Source organism: Bubalus kerabau, chromosome 16 (genome assembly GCF_029407905.1).
Source record: "Bubalus kerabau isolate K-KA32 ecotype Philippines breed swamp buffalo chromosome 16, PCC_UOA_SB_1v2, whole genome shotgun sequence".
Classification (NCBI taxonomy): Eukaryota; Metazoa; Chordata; class Mammalia; order Artiodactyla; family Bovidae; genus Bubalus; species Bubalus kerabau.
In genome coordinates, this window is record NC_073639.1 from 24,597,349 (window position 1) to 24,623,609 (window position 26,261).

The 26,261-nt window shown below is 36.1% G+C and overlaps 1 long non-coding RNA gene across 2 annotated transcripts in view; it reads left to right on the top strand.

Moving 5' to 3' along the window:
* The first annotated feature begins 8,599 nt into the window (after nucleotides 1–8,599).
* LOC129629929 (uncharacterized) overlaps nucleotides 8,600–26,261 on the top strand; it is a 207,368-nt gene continuing 189,706 nt past the window's right edge. For both annotated transcript variants that reach the window (XR_008703392.1, XR_008703390.1), the window contains exons 1-3: nucleotides 8,600–8,668; nucleotides 10,812–11,081; nucleotides 15,356–15,452. This is a non-coding gene — a long non-coding RNA (uncharacterized LOC129629929). The remainder of the gene's footprint in view (nucleotides 8,669–10,811; nucleotides 11,082–15,355; nucleotides 15,453–26,261) is intronic.

Below are 26,261 nucleotides of genomic sequence, written 5' to 3' on the forward strand. Positions count from 1 at the left end.
ACTTTTAAAAATTGTATACCATTTTCAAAAAATTGAAAAATAAACTCCATGCGAATTGAAAAGGTTGAATACACCATTAAATTCTAAATACCATATTTTGCATACAGTTAATTATAGATTTACTTTAAATCCTCATGATTTTTTTTTCATAATGTGATAAATCAGAATTTAGTAAATTTAGAGCTTACCTGATCTGTTGGTACACAAATATTGCACAATGCTGAATATATTATTGGTATTTGTTATATTTGCTTAATAAATCTATTGTTTATTTCTTCACAGATGTGAAGTACATCTTTTTTTTTGCTTTTAGTTGCCATTACTTTAAACCATTCAGCCTTACTATATCTAATAGTTTTACTCTTGAACCAGGCAGAATACCCCCTAAAAAGATAAAAGAACTATTGATATTATTTTCTCCCCTTGTATATTGGTCATGTCAACATTTAGCAGTCTGTTTAAATTTTACTGACAGTACCTCAAGGGACAAGTACCAAGTAACATTATAGCTTAATGTCCCAAACAGTGTTGCATTGTATGGTGAGTTCCAACTCAAGGAGGAGAAAGGGCCTCTTTGTATTGGTTGGATGAGTCTAAGAGAGACATCAACTGGCTACATTTGGGAAATGTTTTAAGAATTGGTAGTTTTATTTTTTTTTTTAATTTTTTTTTTTAATTTAATTTTATTTTTAAACTTTACATAATTGTATTAGTTTTGCCAAATATCAAAATGAATCCGCCACAGGTATACATGTGTTCCCCATCCTGAACCCTCCTCCCTCCTCCCTCCCCATTCCATCCCTCCCCATTCCATCCCTCTGGGTCGTCCCAGTGCACCAGCCCCAAGCATCCAGTATCGTGCATCAAACGTGGACTGGTAGTTTTATTTTTTAATGTACAATCAGTGGAAAGAGAGAAAACTGTGGCAAAATATCTGAGAACATTTCCAGAGGTTAGCTCCTTCAAATAATGTTCACAGTAAGATTACAAGTTCACAAAAAGACAAATAGCTATAGAAAAATGCTTTAGTGGAGCTCATTGATAATGTACTTTTAAATAATAATAAATGGATAGCAAAGTTAAGTAAAATATAACTATAAGTAATGGTAAATAAATGATTCCCAGGTTGTGTAGTTAGTAAATAATCCTCCTGTTAATGCAGGAGATGCAAGACTCATGGGTTTGCTCTCTGGGTCAGGAAGACCCCTGGAGAAGAAAATGGCAACCCATCCAGTACCCTTGCCTGGAAAATCCCATGGAAGAGGAGCCTGTTGGGCTACAGTCCATGGGTTCGCAAAGAGTTGGACTTGACTGAGAGACTGAGCATACACTTATATAACTGGACAAAATTGTTTATTACATGTCAAAAGAGAAAAAAGTAATAAAAACATTTTATTAAATGTTATTTTTAGATTTAAAAATTTAAAACTGTCACATCTTTATAGACTGTGTTTTAAGATCTTTCTTTTTTTTTTTTTATGTTCAACTGTATGAATAAGTAATATCAAAAATGATAGTAATGATAACTAAACTTTTTATTTTTTGGCTACAGGCATCATTTCTGAAGATACCAAGAAATGCATATAACTTAATTATATTTGTGTGCTACACACTGTTTTATGTAAAAATTATGGTGAAAAATAGGGACATAAAATTCAATCTCAATAAAGAGTTAGTTCAGTTCAGTTCAGTCACTTGGTCATGTCCAACTCTTTGCAACCCCAAGGACTATAGCACGCCAGGCCTTCCTGTTCATCACCAACTCCCCGAGTTTACTCAAACTCATGTCCATTGAGTTGGTGATGCCATTCAACCATCTCATCCTGTGTCGTCCCCTTCTCTTCCTGACTTCAGTATTTCCCAGCATCAGGGTCTTTTCAAATGAGTCAGTTCTTCGCATCACATGGCCAAAGTATTATAGTTTCAGCTTTAATATCAGTCCTTCCAATGAATATTCAGGACTGATTTCCTTTAGGATGGACTGGTTGGATCTCCTTGCTGTCCAAGGGACTCTCAAGAGTCTTCTCCAACACCACAATTCAAAAGCTTCAGTTCTTCAGTGCTCAGCTTTCTTCACAGTCCAACTCTCACATCCATACATGACTACTGGAAAAACCATAGCTTTGCCTAGACAGACCTTTGTTGGCAAAGTAATACCTCTACTTTTTAATATGCTGTCAAGTTTGGTCATAATTTTTCTTCCAAGGAGCAAGCATCTTTTAATTTCATGGCTGCAATCACCATCTGCAGTGATTTTGGAGCCCCCAAAAATAAAGTCTGTCACTGTTTCCCTATCTATGTGCCATGAAGTGATGGGACCAGATGTCATGATCTTAGTTTTCTGAATATTGAACTTTAAGCCAATTTTTTCACTCTCCTCTTTCACTTTCATCAAGAGGCTTTTTTGTTCGTCTTCGCTTTCTGCCATAAGGGTGGTATCATCTGCATATCTGAGGTTATTGATATTTCTCTTGGCAATCTTGATTCCAGCTTGTGCTTCATCCAGCCCGGCATTTCTCATGATGTACTCTGCAAATACATTAAATAAGCAGGTTGACAATATACAGCTCTGATGTACTCCTTTCCTGATTTGGAACCAATATGTTGTTCCACGTCCAGTTCTGACTGTTGCTTCTTGACTTGTATACAGATTTCTCAAGAGGCAGGTCAGGTGATCTGGTATTTCCATCTCTTTCATAATTTTCCACAGTTTGTTGTGATTCACACAGTCAAAGGCTTTGGCACAGTCAATAAATCAGAAGTAGATGCTTTTCTGGAACTCTTTTACTCTTTTGCTTTTTTCAATGGCTCAACGGATGTTGGCAATTTGGTCTCTGGTTCCTCTGCCTTTTCCTAGCCGGCTTGAACATCTGGAAGTTCACAGTTCATGTACTTTTGAAAACTACCTTGGAGAATTTTGAGCATTACTTTGCTAGCATGTGAGATGAGTGCGATTTTGCCGTAGTTTGAGCAGTATTTGGCATTGCCTTTTTTTGGGATTGGAATGAAAACTGACTTTTACCATTGTTGTAGCCACTGCTGAGTTTTCCAAATTTGCTGGCATATTGAATGCAGCACTTCCACAGCATCATCTTTTAGGATTTGAAATAGGTCTACTGGAATTCTATCACCTTCACTAGCTTTGTTCATTGTGATGCTTCCTAAGGGCCACTTGACTTCCCATTCCAGGATGTCTGACTCTAGGTGAGTGATCACACCATCATGATTATCTGGGTTGTGAAGATCTTTTTTGTACAGTTCTTCTGTGTATTCTTGCCACCTCTTCTTAACATCTTCTGCTTCTGTTAGGTCTGTACCATTTCTGTCCTTTATTGTGCCCATCTTTGCATGAAATGTTCCTTTGGTATCTCTAATTTTCTTGAAGAGATCTCTAGTTTTTTCCCATCTATTGTTTTCCTCTATTTATTTGCACTGATCACTGGGAAGTCTTTATCTCTCTTTGCTCTTCTTTGGAATTCTACGTTCAAATGGGTATATGTTTCCTTTTCTCTTTTGCCTTTTGCTTCTCTTCTTTTCATAGCTATTTGTAAGGCCTCCTCAGACAACCATTTTGCCTTTTTGCAGTAGACCTGGTTATGGCATAAGCCTTTTTGGAGGAGGTTGCCATTAACCCCACCATAGAGTGGCCAGAACCTACACAGGAGTGGGGAAACAGACACTTGGAGGGCACAAACAGAACCTCACGTGTACCAGGACCCAGGAGAAAGGAGCAGTGACCCCACAAGAGACTGACCCAGACCTGCCTGTGAGTGTCCAGGAGTCTCTGGTGGAGGCGTGGGTTGGTGATGGCCTTCTGCAGGTTGGGGGCACTGAATGTAGCAGTGCACGCATGGGACCTTTTGAAGGTTACCATTATCTTCATTACCTCCACCATATTTGGCCTGAAGTCAGATAACAGGAAGGGAACACAGCCCCACCCATCAATAGAAAATTGGATTAAAGATTTACTGAGCATGGCCCTGCCCATCAGAACAAGACCCAGTTTTCCCCTCAGTCAGTCTCTCCCTCAGGAAGCTTCCATAAGCCTCTCATCCTTCTCCAGCTGAGGGCAGATAGACTGAAAACCACAATCACAAATAAAGAGTTAAAGTAAATGAAAAAAGCAATGTCTGATAATACATTATCGAAAGTCTGTAAAGGATCTTAGCCACTTGAAAAGTTTTTTTTCTATTTATTAATTCTATACGAATAGCCAGTGATTATATCTTTAGAAGTGGTTTATTCCTTTGACCAGCTGTGTCAAAGACTGACTCACTCTCTTTCAACAAATTTCTTTTCCTTCAAACGGGTGACTTATCTGGCCATTCCACTTAAGGCTTTCTCCGTTGGCATCACTGCTTCCTTGGTCTTGCTACCCCTTTTCTCTATACATGATCTGCTACATCAGTAACCTTCATTTTGTTTTAAAGAATTGTGTCATTTTTGTGCGTGAGAACAAAAAGACTAAAGGCATCTTCCTAAAACCTTCCCTTCTTTCTTGCATTAATGGAAGCTTAAGTCATACTGATACTTTAGGGCTGATGTAAGAAATATCAGTTCTCTGCATACCAAAGCCACTGATCTTTCTTATTTCACATGTTTGGTAACAAAAATAATTCTTTGCATTTGTATAGACAATGACTTACAAAACCTAATAATCCTGCACACTGGCTCAGTTTGGCTCTATATTCCTCATGGGTAGGATTATTTCTCTTGGCTTCATCTAATTGCGTTTCTTCTTTTGTCCCTACATTCATAGTTTTCTTATATTAAAATCATTTTTATCATACCTATTTCCTGTGTTGCCTTCAAGAACTTTTGGGGAAAAAAAATCAGGCTAGAAATAGAAACAAATTATTTGCATTTCCAATGAGAAAAGTAAGATTCAGCAGAGGAGAGAGGGTAAGTGATTTATTTAGGAGCATGTGTCTTTTTGTTTGTTTGTATTGCTCAGGGTCGCCTTCTTTCAAAATTAAATTAATTTTTTTCTTTTTATAACTTCTTTTGTTCTCTAATCATTAAAGAAAGTATAAATGTTTCCTAAATAAATATATCAGGTAAATTTAAAATAAGGTTCATTTTTCAGTAACTATTCTATATATACAGTTCAATTTTTCTCTAATATTTATTTTCTTATTAATGTCTAAAGCTGACCTGAGTCCAAAAGGCAGCCAGATATTTCTCCAGTAAAGATGGGTTTTATTCGGGATCAGCAAAGAACTAGGGATATGCAACCATGATGAAGACACGTGCAAGTCCCCCCACAGCAAGGGAAAGAGAAAATTTTTATTGAGAGGAAAAGAAAGTTCTCAGTGGTACTAACAAAAAGTCCATCGCTTTTCATTGGCTGGGTACTTGCCAGTAAAGAATTTTTTTTCATGTTGGGCTCTGCTTTCATCTCAGGGTGTGAGAGCTCCCCCTTCTGGTTGCTTGTGTGCTGTGCTTAGTTGCTCAGTCGCCTTGGACTCTGCGACCCCACGCATTGTGCAGCGCCAGGCTCCTCTGTCCATGGAATTCTCCAGGCAAGAATATTGGAGTGGGTTGCCATGCCCTCCTCCAGGGGATCTTCCCAACGGAGAGATCGAACTCCGGTCTCCCGCACTGCAGGCGGATTCTTTACCATCTGAGCCACTAGGGAAGTGGCTAGTTGCTTAACTCTTTTAATTGAGGATTCTGTTTACATTTTCAGCTAATTAAACCTACTGACTCCTGCTCTTTTATCCTCTTCGGTATTAACCTCAAATCTGTTCTGATTGTACAACCAGTTCTTAAACATATGATATGTATTCCCATTACATTAACTTATTTATATATTTGATAAAATGGCATTATACAACTACATTTATACATTATGAAACATGTTCTCAAAACTTCAATTGATTAAATAAACATAAAGATATGCAGCTAAAGAATTATTGTGTTCATACTAGTTGTTTCTAATTTATAACTTGGCTAAGATTCAAGTAATTTATTTAATAATATGTGAGACAAGGTAAATAATTGAAGATAATATATGAGGATAATAAAGTGAACATTATATGAAGATAATAAAGTGAGCAAAATGAATCCAAGACCTTACCTGAATCTTAACATTGTCCTGTTGCAAGATGAGGTATCAAACCATTTGAATATACCATTTTCAGCTTTCTAATGTTCTCCACTTTCACTTAGTTCTATTATAATGGCTCTGTATATACATCAATACTATCTGTGTTTCTGTATTTTCTTTTAAGCATCTACAGTCTACCCTACCTCAGCTCCATCTTTCCTTTTATGTGGAATACACTCCTTAATCAAAACCCATGTGTCTTGTTTCTTCTACCCTCACCATTCTTGTTCTGCCTGCTTTTACTTACTAGCTTAATTTGGCTACACAGTTCTCTATCTTTTACATTTCTGTAGCTGTTATTTCGAAGATTCACCACTCAAATCCTCTCTCTCCTTCACTCCTTTCTTTGTTGAACCTTATTGAATAAACCTTGTTGAATAAATCTTATTTCACAGGGAAAATAAAAGCCATTATATATTAAGTTTAACCTCCCCATTCATTTAGCAAATATTTTGTGTTCCTTTGTTTTGGATGTATAGCATCCATAAAAAAGTGTTATTCTGGGAGATGCAAGATTGTGAAGATCATTCTAGAGAGAGAGAACATCACTTGTAAAATGACCTGACATAGAAATTATGCTCCATTCATTGAACAAACATGAAAAAGCAGCCCATGTGGCTTGAGTTTCTGAGTCTAGGATAGAGTAGTGATACTGTAGGGTTGTCATCCATGATCCACCTTTTTCATTATAATTAGGTTTAACTAATGCATGGTCATTTAAGGGTGATTTTGGATGTAAGGTGCTGTAACAAGTAGTTTAAATTTTATTTTATCTTCATTTTTTTGTCCTTTTATATAATTAACAATATTAGTTGTATAATTCTTAAAAGTCTATGAAAAACTAAAATTAACAGCAGTCTTGTAAAGCTTAATAAGTGCCAAACACTATACTAAGTGCTGCATATGTATTATTTTGTTTAGTCCAAGTCATATACATATGAGGGTTTGGTGATCACTAGGTAGGCGAGTCTGTGTAAATATAATGTGAAAAGCTGTTTATGAGGGCTGAGTAATTAGCTCAATGTCAAATATCCAGTAAGGATATGGATCTGTGGTATATATATATAGAAAAATCTGGCCAAGAAGCACATATAATTAATCTTACAAGAATAAGAATTCATAAGTATCACAGAAATTCTAAAATATAAATTTATCCCTTGCTCTATTGACTGAAAAGTTAATGCTAAACAATCTTTCCCACTTTCATGACTTACAAAGGCACTTAAAACTAAGAACAAAATTTTGATGTGCCCTAAAAGGCTCAACAAGTTGGTCACCATTTATTTCCACCAATCCCACATTGAACTACTCTATCCTAGACTCAGAAACTCAAGCTACATGGGCTGTTTTTTCATGTTTGTTCAATGAATGCAACATAATTTCTATGTCAGGTCATTTTACAAGTGATATTCTCTCTCTCTAGAAAGATCTTCACAATCTTGCATCTCTATCCCACTTTCCCAATTGTACACCATTAAATCTACTGCCATGATTATATGGCACAATAATATTTAAATTAAACTCTTTATTGATGATTATAGATTCCCATACAATTCTAAGAAATAACACAGAGTTATTCCTGTAAACCTTTTACCTAGTTCCTGCCAATTAACACTTTGCATGATTACAGGATACTCTCATAGCTAGAAAATTAACATGTATATAATACTCCAATATTATTCACTTTTCACTAGTTTTACAATTTTATCATGTGTAGGGTCATGTGACTACTATCTTAGCTAACATATAGAATAACTCCATCACAGTGATCTCTTGTCATACCCTTTTAGAGGCACAGCCACCTTCCTTCCTCCTGGCAACTTCTAATTGCTCTCTTATTTCTATATTACTGTCCTTTCAAGGATATTATACTAATGGACTGCATGTAAGCTTTTAATTTTTTTTCTTTTTTAAAAAATTTTTTTGGTAATATATTTAAAAATTTTTAGGCCATTTAGAATTACAGAAAAATTATGAAGATGGCTTAGAGTTCTGATGTACCCCACACCCAGTTTTCCATTATTAACACCTTATAATTAATACAAGACAGTTGTTACATTTAATGAAAAATATGATTATCATTAAATTCGCCTTTATTCACATTTCTTAGTACTTACCTAAATATCATCTTTTCTGTACCAGAGTTGCACCCAGAATATCACATTACATTTTGTTGTCAAATCTCCTTAGGTTTCCCTTGGCTGTGACAGTTTCTCATAATTTTTTTGTTTTTGATAACCTTGACAGTTTTGAGGTGTACTGTTAAAGTGTTTTGAAGAATGTCCTTCTACTGGATCTGTCTGATGTTTTTGTTCATGATCAGACTGGGGTTATGGGTTTGGGGGAAGAAGACCACAAAGGTAAAAGGTCATTTTCATTTTTCAGGGTATAGCCTATCATTGTTGATATCAACCTTAATCATCTGAGTAGTAGTTGTTAAGTTTCTCCACTTAAAAGTGTTTTTTTCTCCTTTTCCAAAATGGTAATGTTAGGAAGGAAGTCACTATGCATAGTCATACTTAAGAAGTGGGAGTTACCTGCCAGCTTTTTGGTGGTAAGGTGTGTACATTGATTACAAAGAATTCTTCTGCAGGAGATTTGTCTTTTCTTCCACACTTATTTATTCAATCATCTACTTAATCATTATAGACTCATGGGTATTTATTCTATACTTAGATTATATTCTAATACAATTTATTTCTTTGCTTTAATTGTTTCAGCTTTGGGAGCTCATTTAATTGACTCTTGTGTCCCTTTTGCATGCCCTTTCACTGGGTTTGTTCATTTCCTTATTGTTGTTGACTTTCTCACTTGCTGGCAGTACACGATATCCCAGGCTCATTGTTTATATTTACTTCATCAGTTCTAGAATCAGCTATTTATCGAAGGATCCCTGGATCCTTATATCAGAGAATTTTAGAAACTTTTTTTTAGAAACTAAAATCAGAGTGTAAGGTGACCTCAGTATATACATATGTTTTAATACTGTGGTCCATTTTATTAACTGGTTGGATCTCCTTGCAATCCAAGGGACTCTCAAGAATCTTTTCCAATATCACAATCCAAAAGCATCTATTCTTTGGTGCTCAGCTTTCTTTATAGTCCAACTTTCACATCCATACATGACTACTGGAAAAACCATAGCTTTGACTAGACGGGCCTTTATTGGCAAAGTAATGTCTTGGCTTTTTAATATGCTGTCCAGGTTGATCATAGCTTTTCTTCTAAGGAGCAAGCGTCTTTTAATTTCATGGCTGCAGTCACCATCTGCAGCAATTTTGTAGCCCTCCAAAATAAAGTTTGTCACTGTTTCCCCATCTATTTGCCATAAAGTGATGGGGGTAGATGCCATGATCTTAATTTTCTGAATGTTGAACTTTAAGCCAACTTTTTCACTCTGCTCTTTCACTTTTATCAAGAGGCTCTTTAGGTCTTCTTCATAAGGGTGGTGTTATCTGCATATATAAGGTTATTGACATTTCTCCCATCAATCTTAATTACAGCTTGTGCTTCATCCAGCCCAACATTTTGCATGATTTACTCTGCATATGTTAAATAAGCAGGGTGACAATATATAGCCTTGATGTATTCCTTTCCAAACTTGGGAAGATCCAACCAGTCAGTCCTAAAGGAAATCAGTCCTGAATATTCATTGGAAGGACTGATGCTGAAGCTGAAACTCCAATATACTATGGCTACCTGATGTGAAGAATTGACTCATTGGAAAAGACCTGATGCTGGGAAAGATTGAAGGCAGAAGGAGAAGGGGGTCGACAGAGGATGAGATGGTTGGTTTGCATCACCAAATGTGATGGACATGAGTTTGAATAAACTCCGGGAATTGGTGATGGACAGGGAAGCCTGGCCTTCTGCAGTCCATGGGGTCGCAAACAGTCAGCCACCACTGAGTAACAGAACTGAACTGATTTTATTAACATGCAGTATTTCATAGCATTGTTGTCGTTCAGTCGATAAGTCCTATCCCACTGTTTGTGAACCCATGGACTGCAGCACACCAGAATCCCTCCTCCATCACAATTTCCCAGAGTTTCCTCAAATTCATGCACTTTGAGTCCATAACTCTACTCCAACCATCACCTCCTCTTCGGCCCCATTCTCATTTTGCCTTCACAGTATAGGTGTGCTGTGCTGTGCTTAGTCGCTCAGTCCTGTCCAACTCTTTGCCACCCCACGGACTGTAGTCCGCCAGACTCCTCTGTTCATGGCATTCTCCAGGCGAGAATACTGGAGCGAGTTGCCATGCCCTCCTCCAGGGGATCTTCCCAACGCAGGGATCGAACACAGGTCTGTCCACACTGCAGGTGTATTCTTTACTGTCTGAGCTGCCATGGAATCCTGGTATAGGTGTACCACTGTTTAATCACTCAGGGTCGAAGGCTATCTGGGCTGTTTGCAGTTTTCGGCTATTCATAAAGTTGCTAGGGAACATTCACCTTTTCTGGACTAAATGCCCAACAGTGCAATTTCCGGGTCATAGGGTTAATGCACGTTCAGTTTTATAAGAAACTGGCTAAACTTTTCTAGAGTGGCTTACCATTTTATATTCCATTTCCACCAGCAGTGTACGCATGATCAAGTTCCTCTGTACCCTTGCCAGCATTTCAGATTATTTTTAAGCCATTTTGATAGACGTGTAGTGATGTGTTATTTTGGTTTTATAATAATATTTTTTGTGCCGTAGAGACGTGAGGAACGGTGAACCGAGGGGAAAAAGAAGCGCTCATGAGACTTGAGAGCTCAGAGCCGCAGAGCCAGTTGGTGAGATCGCGAGATGGCAATATCACGAGAAAGTGCGCCTGCACTGTGTAGAACCCTGCGTGGTAGCGCTGTCTCGCGAGAAAGCGCGCCGGCTTGGTAGAAAACTTGCAAGCCAGCCTGGGGGAGAGAGATGAAGGAGAGGGAGAGAGCTCGCTCGCGAGGGAGAGTGTCAACTAAGGATACTCCACTGACTGTAAGTTTTATCCTAAATACAGAAATTTTAAATCCTGACGGGAAAAATGTGCACCATAAATAAAAGTGACTGAACATCTCTTCCTCCTTCCTATCTTAGGTAAAAGTACGTTTTCTCACAGACCCTTTGCTTGGTTCTGTGAGCTTGATAAAGTCAATGCCTTCTTATATCTTGTAGTTCTCCCTGTTTATTTTTCCCCATAATACTGACAATGCTTTGTAATCACATCACAGGGTATTTAGTTGACGCATCCTTCTTTCTCACTAGACCCGGAAGCTTCACAAGGGCAGAAAATGAATATGATCTGATTACCACACTATCTCCACACTTGCTCAGGAATCTGGTATAGAGGTATTCGATAAATATTGTTACATTAATACATAGACATATGTATTATATCTAATACATAGACATATTCTTCATTAAAGGCTTCCCTAGTGGCTCAGTGGTAAAGAATCTGTCTCCCAGTGCAGGAGCCACAGGAGACCTGGGTTCCATCCCTGGGTTGGGAAGATACCCTGGAGGAGGAAATGGCAACCCAGTCCAGTATTCTTGCTTGGGAAAGCCCATGGGCAGAGGACCTGGCAGGCTACAATTTGTGGGGTTGCAGAGTCCCAGGGTCACAGAGAGTTGAACACGACTTTGCATAAGCACAAGATTGTTTATTAATTATTGAAATTTTAATTTGAATAATTCAATATTCTTAAAGTTATATTTACCTATTTATAAAATTGTTGAGTTAGATCAATTCTAAGACTGTCAACCTAAAGGACCCCAAACTACTACAAGGAGGCAAAAGGGCAATTTGAAGACTTCCAGTTAAAATTTGGGGCTCTCAGATTCAGGAGGAACCCAGAATAGTATCCTACCAGAGGAAAATGATTAAGGGTTTTTATGGGGAAAAGGGGGTATGTTAATGCAGTCTTATACAAGTTATGTACCAAGAATTTGGGTTGTAGAGTAAAACTGTTCTGTACATATGATTGGGTTATAGAATGTATGCATTTGTTACTAGGAAAAGGTATATTTTCTTTAGTGCAGGAAAACTCCAGGTCTCAGCATTATTCTTTCCTTTTGGCAACTCAGCAACTATTCAGCAGTTTAATTTAGAGTGCTCAGCAAAAGTCTAGCATAAGCAGTAAACCTGGAGGTCCTCAGGTCACTTCTCAGTCATTCCTGACATAGTTCTTTTCATAAGATTCTTGATTTCCAGTATAGAAAAGACGTGATAAGAGACAAATATATAAAGAGATGATTTCATTTTCAAACACAATTATTATTGATTTAGAAAAGTATCATTTAAAGTTATCAGTATACAGTCACCATATAATTCCATAAGCAAGGCTAAACATTTGTTTTTTTTCTCCTTTTTAAAAGTACACCATCTCTATCTTCATCCTCAGACATGGTCAAATTAGCTAAGATATCTCTGGTTAAGTTATCTTATCTTCCCAGGTGGCTTCAATCTCTAAGTATCTCTGAAAATAAGCCATGTTTTTTGATGTTTTTATAACCATCTAAAAATTAAGACAATGCTAGAAGCATAAAAAGGAGGCATAGAAAGGGTACTGGGTACACCCCCCAGTACCCAATAAATATTTGGTTTAATGAAATCTACCAATAAGGAAAAAAACTTGTCAAAACAGAGTGATTTTGAATTTTATTAGTTATTGATCTATAGTTATATTTCAGAATCCCTCTTAAATACAGAGGTCAATACAAATTAATTTCAGTGTATTTATTGAAAACAGTTTCCTGACACAAATTTATAGCCAAATTTATGACTAGTGGAATAAAAATAAATTATGTGCCATGATGCAGGATAGCCAATGCATTAAAATCTGATGTGCTTGACATGTCCCCAATAAAAGAGAATGTTATAAATCATATTCAATATAAAATATTAATCAATGAATGGCACCTATGCATTTTTTATGGGAGAGTAAACTAAAATTATAGTAAAAGAGCGTGAGTGGTGATACAAGCATTTTCAAATTAAATATAGGATAGTCTTCAATTTATAATATGCTCAAGCAGTTTTAAATCATTTTTGTTATATCATTGCATATTCTAGAATAAAGATTGATAGGGCATAATTTAATCTTATATGTAGAAATGACTTGAAGGAAATGGAGAATTTACTGGTTTATGTGAACAATGTGAATAGTCTAACTGGGTAATTCAGGCCAAATTGCTTCATATTTAAATAAATATCAATTTAGGTGCTTTTTTATTTCTTCTCATTTATCTTAAGAAACTCTGTTGGATTCTTCAATCACTTATAGTCTATTATTTCTTCCTTACTTTTATTTATACAAATATATTGCTACTGGTCTGTAATCTGCATCCCTAGCCTATATTTATAAGGATACATTGGCTCCAATTGTATGCAGGCAGAATTATATGCAGCTTCCATATCACAGCCTTAAAGAAGGTTACCCTTGACTGGAAAAATTTCTACTGGCTGGAAAAATTAATGGTCTATATGTCCTAAGGAAAATGTGAGAATTGAATAAAATAATTTATGTAAAACAGAATAAAATCAGTTATTCAGTTCAGTTCAGTTCAGTTGCTCAGTCGTGTCTGACTCTTTGCGACCCCATGAATCACAGCACGCCAGGCCTCCCTGTCTATCACCAACTCCCGGAGTTCACTCAAACTCACGTCCATCGAGTCAGTGATGCCATCCAGCCATCTCATCCTCTGTCGTCCCCTTTTCCTCTTGCCCCCAATCCCTCCCAGCATCAGAGTCTTTTCCAATGAGTCAACTCTTTGCATGAGGTGGCCAAAGTACTGGAGTTGCAGCTTTAGCATCATTCCTTCCAAAGAACACCCAGGGCTGATCTCCTTCAGAACGGACTGGTTGGATCTCCTTGCAGTCCAAGGGACTCTCAAGAGTCTTCTCCAACACCACAGTTCAAAAGCATCAATTCTTCGGCGCTCAGCCTTCTTCTCAGTCCAACTCTCACATCCATACATGACCACAGGAAAAACCATAGCCTTGACTAGACGGACCCTTGTTGGCAAAGTAATGTCTCTGCTTTTGAATATGCTATCTAGGTTGGTCATAACTTTTCTTCCAAGGAGTAAGCATCTTTTAATTTCATGGCTGCAGTCACCATAACCATCTATAAGTTATGGATGTTTTTGCACTTATAAAACATTGTTAAATAAAATTGTTAAATTGGCAACTTCAAGGAGAATATAAATGGAATGAGACCAGAACTTCCTCTGCATTGCAAAATATGTACCCAAATTTGACTATTTCTCAATAGCCAAAACAAAATAAGAAAATGTGACTATTAACATAATTTTTTGTATCCATGAGAAAATGATGGGTGCTAAGTAGAAGGAAAAATTTTAAATGCTTATATTTGAAAGTAATTTCTCTTATAGACTTCTAATAAATGCATGGCAAACTCTGCATCTATGTCTGTCTATCAGTATTATTTGAGGGGCAGTTTCAAAGCTTAATGAGGTGAAATCAGTTCTGTCAAAGTTAGTGACAAGGCACAGGCAGTAGAGCAGAGTGTGTAAAGGATAGTGAACTAGTTTTGAATCCAGGTTTGGCTTTACCTATGGATCCCCATGCAAGTTACTTACCTCAAGAAAATCTAAAGCTTGTACTGCCTTGAAAACTGATAATTCAGATTCATTCAGTATCCAAGAAAAATTTAAAAAATGCACTGAGATTATTTGCATTAGTTATTTATACCATTATAGTAGCCAAGTTTTACAGAAGAGTTATCAGAACTCTTTGTAATAGAAAAGCAAGTTTCTTATAGCTGGAAGAGTCCTATGCAGAAATAATAGGAAACTAGGGACTTAGAGCCTGAAAATGTTAGATTTCCCAATTTGTGTGGTTGTCTTAGTAGCTGTTCACTTATTTTTTTCATTTAAGAAAATTTGTATCCTTTATCTTTGTCAGTTAACATCTTTCCATCAACCTCAAAGGTTGGTGTCAGAATATGGATTAGCGCCAAGACCTAGAACTTAAAAATTAAGTTGACTTGAAGAAATTAGAATCTGATTATTAGGGTTGATTTGAAGTAATTAGGAAAAACAACAGCAAAGTAGTTCAGCAAGACAATGATATAGAAGGCTAGGGTTGCACCCAGACCATTCTGAGCAAATACTCTATATGTATTTACCAGTGATGAAGGATTGTTTCAGTAAACTATGACCATTATATCCTAAGATTTCAGAAGGCTTATCAAACTGGGTTAAAAATAAAGTATGGTCCAAAAATGGTAAAGTGAACATTTCTCCTTTAGATTTTGGAGTTCATTGGCTTTACCTGGAGGAGTAGAGATGCCTGAGAATTCCCAACAGAGACTGAAACTAAGAAGCGCTAAACCAGAAATCTAGTAGGTAAGTGAAACAAGAACTAAAACTATGGATTCTTGTGTCTTTATAACTAAATGCTAAAGGTGTTAATGTTAGAAATGTTGATGTTCAGAGGGCTGCATCAACCTCATCCTCTCTGAAATAGGAGTTTATCATATGTAAAAACATACAAGAGCTGAGAAGTTCTTTGACTTTAACAAACTTTAAGCTTTCTGAAAAAGGGAAAAGAAAGCAGATTGCAGAGTAAGGAAAATAAAATTTCAACTATGGGATGAATAGTTAATCTCCATTATTACAGGCATTTTCTGAATGAAGTGCACATTTGGAGCTTGATGACTTAAGAGACTAATTACTATACATATACTCCATGCATTTTTTATTTTTTAAAAATTATCTTAATAATGGATCTCAGAAATGATTTCATATGTGGACCCTATCTCTTCCAGTGTAGAGTTAGAAGTAGGTGATATAGAATTTTTGTTGTTAAAATGTATATAGTAATAAAAGTTATTTGCAAATTCTCTTTGAATGATATAAGTGAATGCATGATGCATGACCAGTTTGGAAGATTCTGAGAGGGTATATTTGCCTAACATGTCCAAGTGATTTCACTATTACCAGAGTGATTCATGATTCCACTGTATATGAAATTGGTTTAAATATATGGTGATTGAAGGGTTAACTTACTTTTGTCCTTCCAGCATGGTTGTGTTTTGGGGAAGATATTTTGCTGCACTGGAGCCAAGATAGATAAGTGGGAGAGGCTGGAAATATGCCCAGCTTCTCCAATCCCAAAGTCCTTAGGAAAATAACTTTTTTTCTTTTCTCATCCTCTTGAGGTGTTCTGCTAACAATGGTTTTTACTAAGCTTTCTTAGGAAGTGAAAGCATTTAGCAAGGATATGGATGTTGGTTCCCAACCACCGTCCCCTCCCTCCCAACTACTTTTATTTCTTAATTTTTTTAGTAAAATACGTGTAGGAGGTAAAGTTATATTGAAAAGAATAAGAAATAAAATTATTATAATTTAAAGAAAATTACTCAAGATAATTATTAAATATTAAATTGTTCAGAGCTCTGACAATTACTGTTGGCCAGGAGCAACAAGTGAAGCTGATAGTTAAACATCTGAGTAAGGGTTGGAACAGTTTCTGCTTCCACATATAAGGAGTTTGGAAGTCACCCCTCTGTCCTAAGAATAGGTACAAATCTAAGCAGACTGAAAATCAACACCTTTTTTTGTATCCATAAGAGAGGGGAGATCACATGGCAGATTGCTGCCTCCAGAATTGGATAAAAAGATAGGTGAATACAGGGAGTCATGGCTTACTAGAGCAGAGACATATAATCAGGAAGTAATATAGGTACCAGTGGTGGGGAAGGAAAATCTGAATTGTTATTGACAACATTGTTGGAGGCCAGTATGGACAAATCTGAGGTTTAACAACTCCAGGGAAAACCAGTCATAGGGAGTCCCTGCTTCAGTATTGTGGGATTTACCTTCAGGAGGTCTGCCAGCTCCCACATTACTCATCAGTAAAAAAACACGTTCAGGCTTTGGGCAGGGAGAAAGGGAAAAGGAACCCATTTTGAAATAATCCAGAGTACTCTGTTCTTGTTAACAAGGCCTCCCTTCCGGTGAAGCTAGTTAACCTGAGCCTAACTTGCTGGCATATTATCAGAGCCTAAGTTATCTAGAGGACAGAGAAATACTCAACTCCGATCAAAAACTCTGATAAGCCTCTAGCTATGCTAACTAAGGAACAAAGAAAAAAGACAAGTTACTAATGTGAGAAGTGAGAAACCTGAAATCACAAACCCAAAGACATGAAAAGTATAATAAAGGATTTATTATGAATAATTCTATGTATACAAATCTGATAACTTAGATGAAATGCACCAATTCATCGAAAGACATAATTTCTAAACTTATATAAGAATAGATAATTCAAATATGTGTTTATTTTTTAAAGAAACTGAGTTAATAAATAATCTTACAAAACAGAAAACACCAAGCCCACATGGGTTCACTGGTGAATTCTATTAAACATTTTGTTAAAAATTAAGCCAAATCTCTGCAATCTCATTCAGAGAATAGAAGCACAGAGATACTTGCTAACCCATTCTGTGAGGCCAGCTTACCCTAAAAACAAAACCAGACAAAGACAGAAAGAAAACTATAGATCAGTATCTCTCATGAAATGAATGTAAAAGTCCTCAACAAAATATTAGTGGATCAAATTCAACAATGTGTACAAATAGTTATATGTCATGACCAAATGAGATTTTTTACCAGGTATGCAAGGCTGGTTCAACATTCAAATAACAATTTATGTAATCCATCACATCAATAGCCTAAAAAAGCACAAACCCCATGATCATATCAACAGATGCAGAAAAAATATTAATAATATCCAGTGCACACTCATGATAAAAACTCTCAGTAAATTGAGAATACAAGGGGACTTCTTCATCTTTAAAAAGAACATCTACAAAAAATCATACAGATAATATCATACTCAATGATGAGAAACTTGAATCTTTTTCACTAAGATCAGTTATAAAGCAAGGATGTTTTTTCTCACCATTCCTTTTTAAAATTGTACTAGAAGTCGGGTAATAAATGTACTAGAGAAGAGCAAGAATTTCAGGGTAAGAAAAATATAAATATACTAGGATAAAATATGTGCAAATCCTTTTATGAGCTTAGAGTATGGAAGCTTTTTTCAGTTATGATTTAATATCCATAATCCATAAAGGGAAATATTGATAAATTTGACTATAACAATATCAAATACTTCTGCATAGCAAAATGAAGGGAAAAAAAGCACTGTAAACAAACTCTGAAAGCAAGTGACAAACTAGGAAAAATTATTTTCAGTTCATCTGTGAGAAGAAGATTTAATCTTCCTAATTTATGTAAATATCTTACAGATATATAAAAGATGAATGAACAAAAGAAAGCAAATTTATATATACATTAAAGAGTAATTTAAAAAAATTCAACCTTGCTCAAAAGAGAAATGCAAAGTAAAAATAAAACAAGATACCATTTTTTACTTCTCAGATTAGCAATAATTCAAAAGGATGAGAAAATAAGAAAATATTCTGTGGGCCAGGCTAAGGGGAAACAGATACTTTCATACATTGCTGGTGGGAGGACAAGTGCTATAATGCCAATAAAAGGAGTTAGAATAATATATCGAAATATTTGCCTGTATCCTATGACCAACTGATCTCACTTTCTAGAATTTATCTGGAATACATTTCTGTATAGATGAGATGATATAGCTATAAAGTAGGTAACTGAAATATTGTCTGTAACACCAGAAGAATGGAAATAACCCATGTTCATCAATGCGTGTGTATGTATCAGTCACTCAGTCATGTCCAACTCTTTGCGCCCCCATGGATTGTAGCCCGCTGGGCTTCTCTGTCCATGGAATTCTACAGGCAAGAATCCTGGAGTGAGTAGCTATTCCCTTCTCCAGATGATATTCCCAATCCAGGTCTTGAAACCCAGTCTCCTGCATTGCAGACAGATTCTTTATCATCTGAGCCACAAGGGAAGCCTGTGTTCATCAATAGGGGACTAGTAATATATCACTCTAGTAAAGCAGGTAAAGAAAATAAGGAAACTTTCTATATGCTGATATTAAAGAGCTCAAGATACATCATTATCAGTTGAAAAGCAATTTTCATAGTATTGTCTATATCAAGTTTACCTTTTTTTTAAACAAAAAGGGAAAATGAGTATATATTTATGTTTGCACAAAGCACCCCAGGTGATGTACCCAAAAGTAATAACAATGGTTGCCTCTGATGGAACGAGGTGGGGTAAATTAGATTGATGGTGATTGAGTGAGTCTGAGACTTCTCATTGTTTACAGTTTTTTCTTTTGGATTTTTGAACTGTGTAAACATATGAAAATAAATATTTAAAAGTCAGTCAAAGTGGTATATTCATAACATTTTTTTTGTTACTGAAATAGTTCCAAATTCCTCACTGCACTGATGAAAAAGATTTTGAAGTTTAGAATGTTTAATGACTTCGTTGAATTCACAAAGCTATATTGTAGTAAATTTGAAATTAGAAATGCAGTGACATACATTGATAACATCTGAAATTCTGAGTAGATTTTCTAAGACATCTCTACCAGTTCAGTCCTCACAGAAGCTGCAATGTCAAAAAAATATGTTTATCCAGGTACAGGGGTCAGGATGGAAATGTATTTATATCCTTTCTCAAAGTATCATAAATGTGATAGGTCAAAATAAAACTTATAAAGTTAATCTACAAGTATTAAGTAAGGAAAAAATTAAAGGAAGTATGATGCATGTGGAGATGTTCTTCATAAGTTTATGTGGTTTGTGAGAAAATCAAATCTGTATGGTCTTGGTTGTGCTTACTAAAAAGGAAATTTATGAATATAATCTATTTGCTTTTGATAAATTATATAGCTTAATATAAAATGAATATTTTAAAAATTGTGAAAATGTATATTTTAAATAAAAAGGTTTACTGTATAGTTTCAAGTTTAAATGCATGCTTTGTGAAATTAGATTGTGCTATTAAACACTGAAAACTTACAATGGAATTGAACAGTGTAAATAAAATGAATAATAATAAAATGAGTGACTCTTCCCACAAACCTTTTAGGATCCAGAGTTGTTGAATATTTTAAAAACTGAATATGAAATTTATAATATAAAATGTTATATTAAAATATTTAATATAAAATGTTATATTAAAATATTTAATATAAAATGTAAAATTCTGTTGACTTAAAAATTTTTTTAAATCATTAGCGTCAATTTTGTTGACCTTTGCTTATATTCTTCTAAGGCTCAGTGGTACAGAATCCATCTGCAGTGTGGGAGCCACAGGAGAGGAGGGTTCAATCTCTGGGTCAGAAGATGGCCAGGAGTAGGGCATGGTAACCCATTCCAGTATTCTTGCCTAGAGAATCCCATGGACAGAGGAGCTGGGGGGGCTACAGTCCATAGGGTTGCAAAGAGTTGGACATGACTAAAGCAAATTAGCACAAACACATATTCTTCTAAATCACTCTAGTATTAAATGAAAAATTTCTTCATATCAAAATCAAAATTTTCATGCTATCATAAAGAGTTGTGTTTTATTGCCACACTTCTATAACATGTATTTCATTGTGATCATAAATTAAATAAATTAAATCTCAATTAAGTTAATTTTTTAAAAATTATACTACAGTGAGTCAGAGAACAGCTGAGATGAAAAGAAATCAAATTGCTTTTGCTTCTTTGTGTTTCTTAATTTGTAAAATATCATTTATTTGTATGGAACACCAGTGTTTATAAGGATTAGATGAATATGGAAATCTTCAAGCCAGGATTTGAAAATCTATTCTAGCAGTATAGGAGTTTAGGGCAGATCTTCTGTTGCTCTTCTCTATTACTCTCCTATTCTATGCAGTGCAAGTTGTCGTTCTTTGCAGTTGAAATAGTTTTTAAGTTTAGCTAATGCAATCTAAGTGATGAAAAGGGTTTTAAAATCGAATATTTGGAATTTAAAGTATAGCAGTTGTTGTCCCAAAGTAGAGTTTGAGAAATTTTGTTTGGTCCTTTCGTTGCACCATATTATAGTTTTTGATCACCTTTTATTAACTCTGCTGGTGAGTAAGGGATTCTCTACTCTAAATAGTGTTAAATGGCTGATGTTGAGCCAGGTCAATTTGCCCTATGTACACAAGTCAAAATGCTGAGCCACTAAGGTTTGCAGCAAAGATAGAAAGGGTTTATTCACAAGGCAGCCAAGTGAGGAGATAGGAGAACAAATCTCAGTTTTGCTTCCCTGGAGGCAAGGGACTTCCAGCATTTATGGGGTAAAGAATAGAGAAGCAAAGTAGTCTAAGGCATGGGAACTATAGGGAAAGGTGACTGGAAAAGCATGCTAATTGTCCAGTTGCACAGACTTAACTGGACTACAGGCCTCTGCTTGTTCTTAAGGTAATTTTCAGCCCTCTGATGTCCAGAGCCACTGAGGACACTTGTGCCTGTCCAGTTGAAGGGTTGGTGGTCCTGTCTGTAACTAACTCAGCTTGAATTAGATGCAGTTGACTCCAAATTCCTAGAAAATAACTTAGGCAGAAATCTTACAGTATTGTTTAGGTTGTGTGCTGCCTGGAGGACAAGCAAGTGTTAAAATGATGTTGATTAGTGAAATGTGGTGAATTGGATTTCACCCACAGTCATGGGCAAATACATGCCACCCAACAATCGAATGGAGAAGGAAATGACAACCCACTCCAGTATTCTTGCCTGGAAAATCTCATGGATGGAGGAGCCTGGTGGGCTATAGTCCATGGGGTCGCAAAGAGTCAGACATGACTAAGCAACTTCACTTCAGCAATCAAATGGAAGTTTATTAATCAAATATACTCACAGCCCCAGAGGAGGATGTAACATGCTACACAGGGGGACAGGGTTGCACTCAGGAATACAGTGAATAAACAGGCTTTAGGAGGTAGGGTTTGTGGTAAAAAGAGGGCAGGGGTAACTCTGGGAGGGTGTGTTAGTTGCTCAGTCATGTCCGACTCTTTGTGATCCCATGGACCATAGCCCACTAGGCCATTCTGTCCATGGATTTCTCCAGGCAAGAATACTGGGGTGGGTTGCCGCTTCTTTCTACAGGGTCTGGGAGGGTATGATTGGCTTATTTGAATGATTTCAAGGACTTGCAAGCAGATAAAACCCATATGTTATGGATCATCAGATGGCATCCAGATGGTCTAGCTGATAGAAGATCTGGCCAGGTGGGAAGTTTTCTTCCTGTGTGGAAGCATACCTGGTGAGAGCAAGGGGACCTGTGAAGTTCAAAAAGTCAAGGCAATAGCATGGGAGAGTTTGGGCCTTATGATATGTAGAATTGTAGTCTAAAATAGTATGTTCCTCTTGAAGACAAGTTTATTAATATTTTCTTTTTTCAGTTCTCTCTTAAATGAATGTTTCTGTTTTCCCCCTGAAAGCTCCAGAAATATTTCATTCTTCCATGTGAAATGTTCAGTGTTACATAATTACATAGTACCTCAGGTGTCTAAAATACCTAAAAGGGTAGACTACAAATTTAACAATTTTTAAAAACAGATTATATTCATGTGTAAAAAATTATGAAATGTTATAATTTTATGAAGTGTTCTATTCTGAAGATTTTTTTAAAATTCATAAAATATAGAGAGGCAACATGGAATGTGATAGAATGGGAAAAGAACACAGAACAAGTGTAAGAAACAAAGGTTCTAATCTTGGTTCTTTCGGATGTAGTTTAGTTGTTCTAGTCTTCAGCTTCAGCAGAAAATAAGATGGTAAACATGTTTTTTATTTTCCTCCTGTCTCCAATATTATTTTAATTCATCTGAGTTTAAACATGTTTTAAAAATCCTTGGCCAGTTTGCATGTATATTTTAATTTTTGTTCTGTAAATAATGAACCAAAGTTAGTAGAACAGATGGCTATCGGAAGAAAATGATGTTTCAGTTGATTCCAGAAGGGAGCGAAGCCAAGGGAAAATACCTTCACTAAAATATTTTGTTGATGTTCACCTTGGCTATTAGGTACCAACTCATTCATATTATAGAATTATTACAAAGATCGTAATTACTTAAGGTATTTACAAATACTTCAATTTTAAAAATAATTAAGTTCATCATATCCTTGCTAGTAAAACTTGTGGAGATAAAATGTAGCAGCTGTTCTTTAAAAGATAATTTGGTCACTTTCAGTATATGAGTTGAAGGGAAGCATCCTTTTACAGTGATTCTATTTATTCTTTTGGAATTTACTGAATACAGATTGAGAGAAAATAGGTTAACCACAACAAAAAATGAAAGGGAAGCTCTTGCTTATTTTCATTTATCTTACTACTTCTGGGAGTTGAAAATACACAAATAAAGATCTAACTTTGGCAGAAAGAACAAAGGAATCAAAATGAAACTCAAATCTGCGGCAGGCAAAAGAGGTGGAATGTTCTTTTTTCTATGCAGTGTTGGAGAGTATAGAATTTTGAGTGTGTGATACAATGGGGTTGCTCTTGGTGGATTCTTGGAGCATTGTTTAAGTCATTCTCATTTCTCCATTTTTTTCTTTCATTTGTGCAAAACCTTTGGGAAGTAATTTGTTGCAGAATGTTAAAAGATTGTGATGAAATGAGACTTACTTGGAAGAGGGAAAGCTTAGGATTGGCCTGGAGTTTAGCTCCAAGTAATGCTAAAGGTTCTTTTGTGTTTTTCTAAGTTGCTCAACCATTTTTATTGGAATAGGACAAATGGGGAGAAGAGAACAGAAGTTTTATGTCCAGGAATAAAAGTCATGGAGTTGTCTGAAACTTCCCTTTTATTCATCTTCCTGGTTGGCAGTCCTTACTGTTGGGCAAGAAATAGATTTGGAATCTGCAAGGATGTGAACATTATGTCCAAATTGAAAATTTTATAAATAAGCTTTATAAAATCAGCTGCAAGTGAACACCCATCTGAGCATGAACTGAGATACTTTCTAGATACTATGCCATTTTATTCCTTTGGCAATATTATCAAATATTCCATATAGATAAGGTCTACTCATTGACTATGGAAAAAACTGATATTTTGGGATTTTTTTACTTTTGCAACTTCCTCTGAGAAGATGTCTTCTCAGAGGTGTATGCTAAATATTCTTCATTTTAGCACTTTATTTTATTATTGATTGAGTATTAGAATTGAAACACATACACACACATTTCACTAGCAGCAGGTGCTTTGAAATCAGTGACCAGATTACTCATCTTTGTTTTTCCATTGTCACATAGAATGATAGAACATACAAAGCAAATAATACTTAGTTTTATTCTTAATTCCTCTAATTAATTCTTATAGTTCCTACACCTTGATTATCTACTTATTAAATTTTACCAATCTTTAAAGGCTCATCTCAGATACAGTCTTCTGAAAGCACTTATTTTTCTTTCCATCCAAATAATATATTTTTTCCTACTAATCAAAAAATACTGTTTCGTGTCTTGCTTATGTTTCTTGTCTTACTCTTCCTAGAATTAAATTTGTATGTGTGTGTTTTGTCACTAGCATTATATTAAAATATTCTAATCTCTTCAAAATATCTTTTAAATACTTTCTAGGGTATTGTTTTAGGTTTTTGTATTGCATCCTTGAGGATGTTTTGCTGAACAATAGACAAGTTGTTTTGCTCAGTGGAAATTATATTTTAATTGATATAGGGAAATATAATGAATACACTAATTAAACAGAATATTAGAAAATAATATTAGTGGAATAAGCAAAAGTAAAACAATATAAAGGAAATAGAAGTGACAAAAGTTGTAGTTGCAAAGTAAAATAAGGTAATCAGAGTAGGCTAATATTGGGAAGATGACATTTTTGTAAAGATTAGACTGGCAGTTAGGGAGTTAGCCATATCCCTCCCTGGGGTTACAGGGAGTGCTCCAGGCAGAGGAAACAGACAGTACAAAGGTCCTAAGACAGGATCATGGGAGGCAAATTAGAGTAATAGAGGCCAGTATAATGGGAAGGGGACCTATTTGAAAGACGGGGGTGAGGTAGGAAATGAGATTAGGATGATTATGAGGGCCTAGATCATTAAGGTCTTTCTAAACCCTTTATTCCCTTCATGGATCACAGCCTTCTTGTGGTGAAGGGGCTTGCATAACTCAATGAAGCTATGAGCCATGTCTTGCCAAACTTCCAAGACAGACAGGTCATAGTAAAGAGTTCTGACAAAATGTGGTCCACTGGAGGAGGAAAAAGCAAAAAGATATGACACCGGAAGATGAGCTACCCAGGTTGTAAGGTGTCTGATATGCTACTAGGGAGGAGCAGAGGGCAGTTATTGATAGCTCCAGAAAGAATGAAGAGGCTGGGCCAAAGCAGAAATGACCCTCAGTTGTTGATGTGCCTGGTGGTGAAAGCAAAGTCCAATTCTGTAAAGAACAATATTGCATAGGAAGCTGGAATGTTAGGTCCATGGAACAAGGTAAATGAGATGTGGTCAAGCAGTATATGGCAAGATTGAACATTGACATCTTAGGAATTAGTGAACTAAAATGGATAGGAATAGGTGAATAGAATTCAAATGACCATTATATCTACTACTGTGAGCAAGAATGCCTTAGAAGAAGTGGAATAAACTTCAGAGTCTACCAAAGCATCCGAAATGCAGTCTTGGGTGTAACCTCAAAAATGAAAGAATTATCTCAGTTCATTTCCAAGGCAAACCATTCAACATCACAGTAATTCAAGTCTATACTCCAACCACTGATACTGAACAAGTTGAAATTGACCAGTTCTATGAAGACCTAGGGGCTTCCCTGGTGGCTTAGATGGTAAAGAATCTGCCTGCAATGTGGGAGACCTGGGTTCAATCCCTGGGTTGGGAAGATTCCCTGGAGGAGGGCATGGCTACTCCATTCTCCAGTATTCTTGCCTGGAGAATTCCCATGGACGGAGGAGCCTGGTGGGCTACTGTTCATGGGTTTGCAAAGAGCCAGACATGACTGAGTGACTAAACACATACACATGAAGACCTACAACACCTTTTGGAGCTAACACCAAAAAAAAAAAAAAAGATATCCTTTTCATCATAGGAGATTGGAATGCAAAAGTAGAAAGTCAAGAGATACCTGGAATAACAGGGAAGTTTGATTCGGAGTACAAAATGTAGCAGGGCATAGGCTAACAGAGTTTTGTCAAGAGAAAACACTGGTCTTAGCAAACGCCCTTTTCCAACAACACAAGAGATGACTCTACCCATGGACATCATGTGTCAATACCTAAATCAGATTGATTAT